The sequence below is a fragment of the Apodemus sylvaticus genome, chromosome 3 (genome assembly GCF_947179515.1).
Source record: "Apodemus sylvaticus chromosome 3, mApoSyl1.1, whole genome shotgun sequence".
Lineage (NCBI taxonomy): Eukaryota > Metazoa > Chordata > Mammalia > Rodentia > Muridae > Apodemus > Apodemus sylvaticus.
Window position 1 is genome coordinate 24,443,584 of NC_067474.1, and position 7,548 is coordinate 24,451,131.

The 7,548-nt window shown below is 42.2% G+C and overlaps 1 pseudogene; it reads right to left on the reverse strand.

Moving 5' to 3' along the window:
* Window positions 1-519: 519 nt before the first annotated feature.
* On the reverse strand, window positions 520-5,721 carry LOC127679767 (teratocarcinoma-derived growth factor-like; annotated as a pseudogene).
* Between the last annotated feature and the right edge of the window lie 1,827 nt (window positions 5,722-7,548).

A 7,548-nucleotide genomic window follows, 5' to 3' on the forward strand; every position in this document is an offset into this window, starting at 1 on the left:
CATTTCAAGGCCCATCTACCAGTCAAAGCTGAAGAAGGAAGAACTTCACACCAGGCTCTGTGACTATGTGCTGATGATAAGAGTTTTTGGAGAAACCTTAGTGATCCAGGTCCTAGCTCTGAACCTCCACCAGGATGAGAATGTCCAGTATACAAGTGTACAGTGTCTGCTTCCAAAGCACTGGATGCTGACAAATGAAATCTTGCCATCCTTTAGACACAGCAGAAAACCCAGGCTTTGGAGTGACCCTCAGCTAGACTCTGGTGATGCCTCGTAGCAGATGGCACCACAGCATAGGAGAGCATGAGAGTGCAAACGAACGTACTCATGGGAGAGGTACTCATGGGAGGTCCCAAGGTCTCCTATACCAACCCATCTTCACAGGAATTAATTTAGTTCCATGGAAATTTTATTAATCCTTTCTAAGGATAGTGCCTCCAGGACCTAATTATCATCCATGAAACCCAACCTCTTAATAATTACAGCACAATCACATTGGAGAAACATGCTGTCAATACATTAATATTTGATGGACATGTTTAAGCTATATGAAAACCACACCAACATTGCTTCTAGATTCTTCCATGATTCCAGATCCTTACTGCTCATGGCCAAAACCAGAAACAACTCTATTTTCTGTAAAGGACAAATGAAAGTAGTCATCTTCTTGGATGAGAGCTCAGAGCCCTGTCTAAGGCTCAATTTGCCTTAGTAGGAGTAGAAGCCCACTTGTATGTTTATTTGGAGAAATCTGGTGTTGGCCAGAATGGAAATAGAATTGACAGTATCCATAGCAATGTCAACTCACAAGCCACTCTCCTTCAACGACAGTTAATAGCACTATAACATGCACCAATTCCATCAGACTAAGATCTTGGGAACCCAAGCACAGTATACTTATGTCATTATAGAAGTAAATGTGGATGCTTCTCAAAAAGTTAGAAAATAATTCAGCTTTTCCATTCTTAGATGTCTATCAACTGATGAATGGATAATGAAAATGTGGCATATATACACAATATAATTTTACTTATCTATAAAAAATGAAATTTGAAAACAAAGTAAATCTGGAACATATTATATTAAATGGGGTGACAAAGACAGACCCAGAAAGATAAAAATCTCAAGTTCTCTCCCATATGTGTATCCTGGCTTTTATTGTATACATGAATGTAAAAAGTAGGGGTAAGAGTAGATGTAGGCTTTGAAACTAGATGGTAGGCTAAAAAACTAAAAGATGTCAAGAAATCTGGACAAGGTAAAATACATGTGACATGAGCAGGAAAGGTTAAAGATGTGGCAGAAATGAGAGCAAAAAAAACATAAAGTGAAACAAAAACCAATTTGTTTGAAAGCTGCCATAATATGAAATAATATTTGTATGCTATGTGAAAAGTTTGAAACACAGCTGTGCTAGTTGACCCTATGATTGTGGGCATGTTTTTATTCTCAGTTTTCTCATCTGAACAGTGAGAGGTGAGGCGAGATAGTTTCCAAGCTCCTCCCAAGCATAGCATTCAATGGTGATGACTCATGGACCATGGCAGCTTAAACTATGTATGGCCCCAAATTTGTGCCAAGTTTACATCGCATCAGAGTAAAGAGACAAACAGCCCCTGAGCCAAACCCTATGAGTTAATCAGCAAGGCACATTTGGATAAATGAGAAAGTATCAGATTCCTATTTAAAGGACCAGGTGTTTTACATAGTGTGTGTTGTTCTTCCATAAATGCTGAAGTCTTAGATCATGTCTATGATCACAATTCCTTCTGTAAAACTGCAGCACTATCCACCGAGACAAACTCCAATGTGTTCTCTTTCTGCTACCTGGGACATCTTCCCCCCCCCCCCCATTAGGCAAACAAGTGAGAAGAAGTAATTTTTAAAACTGCTGCATATCAATCTAGTTTATACAACAACTATTTCCATATGGTCAAGAGCCAGTTTTCTGGTATTTGGAAGACAGGCCAGATCTTGGAGTGGTCTTTTAAATTGAAAACCAAATGTGGGTGAGCTCATTTGCTGGAACGTCATGAAGGAGAACCCACTTCATTGCCTTGGCATAAATTAGCTGGGTGAATTAGTGTGAGAGTCTGTCACCTTTCACTGAGATGGTGCCCTGCATCAAGGTTACAAAAAGGCCTGGGAAAGTGGGGGAGGAGGAGGAGGAGAAGAAGAAGAAGAAGAAGAAGAAGAAGAAGAAGAAGAAGAAGAAGAAGAAGAAGAAGAAGAAGAAGAAGAAGAAGAAGAAGAAGAAGAAGAAGAGATGATGATGATGATGATGATGATGATGATGATGATGATGATGATGATAACAGTGAGGTCATGGGGTGTGCTGGTTTCCTGGCAGGAATCTTGGAAAGGGAGGCAAATGGGTAGTCACAATGAGACTGTAGGCTTGCAATGCAATGTGTGGTGGGAGAAATGATGGGGATCCCCAGATCCAGCCAAAGCTGCAGTGAAAGAAAGGAGATGAGAGAGAGAATTGTCTCCCAGAGTGAAGGTATGTCTCATACATCAATATCTATCATATTCTTCTCCTTAGATTGGCCACCCCAACTCAATACAAGGAGCATCCAGCCAAGGGGCCCTCTGTCTCTGATAAGCACTAGAATTGGGGTCTCATACCAAGAAAGAGCCTCTGGAGAGGAAAGATTGTAAGATCCAGAGGATTAGGGCATGTGCTGTGAGGTTATATCTCCTAGTAACACCCATACAGTCTCACTAACAGGACTATCTAAAGAAGAGCTGAGTAAGGATAAGACAAATAGATATGTCCTAGTAAATGGGAGGAAGCCTCACCACAAGGAACAAAGGTACCTAAGTGATGCTTAGAGCATCTACAGGGAAGAACAAACCATGCGAGTGCCCGGTACCAGATGATCACCCCTGAAAACATGCATGAAAGTAACATTATACAAACTGAGCAATTTATATTTAGGAACACACATGCATGCGTGTGTGCACACATGTGCACACACACATATAATGAAAAAAAGGGACATACATTTGAAAGGGAACAAAAAAAGGTATATGTTAGGGTTTGGAGGAAAGAAAGAGAAGGAAGTAATGTAATTATAATTTCAAAAAGAAAAGAAAATAGAGAGCCTCTGCTATCAGCAGATATTCTTTTTTTTTTTTTACTTAATCACCAGCATTCCCATTTTTACTGTGCATATTCATGAACAATATTTTATAAAAACTGACTTGACAATATGGGGTTTTATAATCTGTTTTATTACTATTATTACTACAGTAAAAACATTTTTCCCTCCACAACTGTTGATATATTTGTATAGCTTGGATAAAACCTTCATAATTTTGCAGAAGAGACTTAGATGTTTGGGTTTTCTGTGAGAGGGTCTTGCTATTTAGTCTTTGTTGACCTGGCACTCAGCGCATAGCCTAAGTTGGCCATGAGCTCTTAGTAATCCTCCTGCTGTAGCCTCCTGAGTGCTGACCTTAGTGTGCACCCCCATGCTTGGCTGAAGCACTTAGCTTTTAAGTTCTCGTCTCAGTACCCTCGTAAGCATACAGTCAATCAACAATCCATTCTGTTTCCCCCAGTCTTAGTGTCTTCCCTGTCTGCTGCTCCCTCTGCACAGACCCTCGTTACTTCTACAACTCCATTGTAAGATGCTTTTCCCTTTCTGAGACTGGAGTTCACTATGTAGACCAGGCTGGCCTTGAACCCAGAGATCCTCTTACTCCTACCTCCTGAGTGCTGGGCCTAAAGCCATCTGCCACAATGCCTTGCTCATTAATTTTCTTTTAAGATAACTGTTTTCCTTCCTTGTTTTTCTGAGACAGGGTTTTTCTGGGTAGGCCTGGCAGTCCTGGAACTCAGAAACACACCTGCCTCTGCCTGATTTAAGGTAGGCACCACCATCTCCCTGCCTAAAGATAATTTCTTAGCTGTTTTCACCTACTCTGGATTTACTTCCAGTTGCACATTAGGATTTAATAATCTTCAGAAGTGTTTAAAAGTTTTAGGAAGAAAAGTAAGAGCGTTACTTTTATCAAGAAACACAGGATGTGGCAGACAGCATATTTTTAAAGTAGCTTTTAGGCTAGGGATGTAATTCGGTGTTACAGCGCTTGGCACACATGCCATGTTTTTTACAGCCTACACATCCAGAAAGAGGTTGCCGTGCAGAGGTAAGGCCTAGTTAGTATTTAAGGGGGCAGGGGGAGGGGGGTTATGTTAGGAATTCACTATGAGCATTAAGATAAATGACATCTTTGCTATGTGACACTGGCATCACATTCACATGACACCTATGCTTTCATTTCTAGAAAAAAGTCAACACCACCTAATATAAAAGTGGTTGGCACAGACAGTGTTTGCCATGGAGTACTGGATGCTTTTTTTCTTAAATTTTCTATATTCTTTGTTTACATTCCAAATGATTTCCCCTTTCCCGGTTTCCCCCTCCCCATTACATGACCACCACAGACAGGTAGAAAGGTCTGAGGAAAACAATGGAGCCAGCCATGCCAGCATCTGCGCAGGGAACACTTCTTGGGCAGCCAGGTGCCATGGTGGATAGACCCACAGTGCTCTTTGCGAACGTACATCATGTTCACAGTTGCATCCATAGAAGAAAGGACAGGCACAGAAGGACCCCAGGATGCAGGTTCCTCCATTCAGACAGCAAGTTTTATTAAGCAAATTACTGCTCTGTATCCCCACGGAAAGTGCAAAGTGCACCGATTGCATGCTACAGGTTCTTTCTGGTCCTAAATGCTGTTATCTTAGGCAAATGGGTGCAACTAGAAAGTGTCATCCTGAGGAGGCAACCCAATCACAAAAGAACGCACATGGCATGCACTCACTGATAAGTGACTGTTAGCCCAAAAGCTCAAAATAAACAAGTTACAATTCACAGACCATAGGAAGCTCAAGAAGAAGGAGGACTGAAGTGAGGGTGTTTTGGTTCCTCTGAGAAAGGGAACAAAATACTTACAGGAGCAATAAAGGTGACAAAGTGTGGAGCAGAGACTGAAGTAAAGGCCACCCAGAGACTGCCCTACCTGGGAATTCATCCTATAAATAGTCACCAACCCCCCCACACACTATTATGGATGACAAGAAGTGCATACCAAAAGGAGCATGATTGTCTCTAGGGGGGCCCTGCCAGAGCTTTACACATACAGAGGCAGACGCTAGCAACCAATCATTGGTCTGGGAGTGGGGTCCCCAATGGAGGAGTTGGAGGGTGGTCCAGAGGAGTTGAAAGGGTCTACAGTCCCCTGGGAATAGCAACCATGTAGGCCACCCAGATGCCTCAGGACTCTCAGGGACTAAACCATCAACCAAGGGGCACATATAGTTCCAGCCAAAAATGTAGCAGAGGAATGCCTTGTCAGGTATCAGTGGGAGGAGTGGTCCTTGGTCAGGTGAAGGCTCAATAGATGCCCCAACAAAGGGAAATCGAGGGGGGAAGGTAGAGTGGGTTGGGTAGAAGGGCATAAACTTGGAGGCAGGGGGTAGGAGGAGGGGTTGGGGGTTTTTGGGGAGGGGGGAAACAGGGAAAGGTTTTACCATTTGAAATGTAATGAAGATTATATTCAGTAAAAAACAAAATGTTGTTATCTCTGAAGGCAAGTTCTCGGAGACGGAATAGCCAGTTCACAGTGGCCCCTCCCAGCAATGAGTTCAAATACAAACACATTGGAAATGGCCACAAATAAAACCACACTGGATGAAAAACACCCCATCTTCCATGGCTCGTGAAAACGTTGGAGGAAAATACAAGAAAGACAATATTAGTACAAAAACAAAAGTATCAGATTAAAAAGAAAAGATATCCCAGGTGAGAAAGGCACCTGTCCGGGAGATTCTGTGGGAAGTTAACAGCCAAGCTCTCCCTGTAGACCAGTGGGGGATGGGGCCTCTTCTTCCTATAAAAGGTTTGCAATAAAGGATTTCCCAGGAATATTCCTCTTGCATCTGTTCTAAGTGAACCCTTAAGCATAGGCTGCCTCCTCTGATCTCCACACTCCTCAGGAGCCCAGTCCTTTGAGAAGTTTCCTTAACTGCGTGTTCAAAGTTGGTCACTACCTGTGTGCCACAAAATCTACTCACCTGATCTTTGGAATGCTATTCCCCTAACACACACTTTATGAGGCAGACAAAGTAATACCTCTATCCCACCAGTGCCTCTACATCTTCTCAGTAAGTGCCATCAACACTCTCCTGTTTACCTGACATGGTAACCTGAAAGTCAACATCAAGTCCCTTGCCATATCATTTACAGTTTAGTCAGAACATCACAGATTTTGTTTCCTCGGACTCTCAAATCTTTCTTCTTCTTCTTCTTCTTCTTCTTCTTCTTCTTCTTCTTCTTCTTCTTCTTCTTCTTCTTCTTCTTCTTCTTCCTCCTCCTCCTCCTCCTCCTCCTCCTCTTCCTCCTCCTCCTCCTCCTTCTTCTTCTCCTCTTCCTCCTCCTCCTTCTTCTCCTCCTCCTCTTCCTCCTCCTTCTCCTTTTTCCTTGCTATTTGTTATTTACTTAATACATCCCCTCATTCTCTTTCCTGGTGGGACATCTCTAATAGACTCCTTCCCAGGAGCTTCCCAGATACCACCAATCTTTCTTCTATTAGTCTATCATGTGACTGCAAAATAAATTTTCAAAAATGTTAACATAACCTAGTTATTATATAATCTGCCTTGCTCAAAATCCTTTAGTGACATCAAAAGCAAATGAGATGGCAACAGGAAAGGAAAGCCATTCAGCATATATGATAGAAAATTAATGTGTTTAATATGTAGAGTGCCATAAATTGATCCAGTGATAAATGAACAATACAGCAGACATTTGGACAAAAAACATTTCTCCATTAGGAGATGAAAGATGAATGAACACTTTAAAGCTTCTTCAGCTCTAGCAGTCAAGTAAAGGTAAAGGAAAAATGAGATTCTAGTATTGTGCATGCCAGGCTAGCAAAAGTGAAGTTTGAGAGCACCAAAGCTTGAGGGCTATACAGACTTAGGCACTCCAGCCTCAAACACCAGAGCTTATTCTTGCAGTAGACAACTATGGACACAGAGACCCACAATTAGACAATGTGCAGGCGGAGGGACTTTGGCATGGTGAGCCCTTAGTAGAATGTCTTCATCACACTCTTCTCTCAAGGCTCAGGGCAGAGAGAGGCAGAGCACGTAGTAAGAATATAAAAGCCAGAGGGTATAGATGGCTCCAAGGAAATGGTATCTACCAGAAAAAAAGAGGATTGAGACACATGTGAATGTACAGAGACTGGATATCATACACAAGAACAAAGCTCGGTTCAAATCAGACAAAAATCCTAGCTGGTAGAAGAGGAAGTGGTCACAAAGTCCCATCCCTAACCAAGAAGCTATTTGCAATTCGTACCTGCTGGAAAAGAAAAAAAAAATGGGTTTTCTTCAATGGAGTGCCACTGGGCACATGAACCACACTTGAGGGTAATTCCTGTATCCAAGGGTAGTTAGCTAACACAAACCGGACTGTGTGTGTGTGTGTGTGTGTGTGTGTGTGTGTGTGTGTGTGTGTGTGTGTGTGC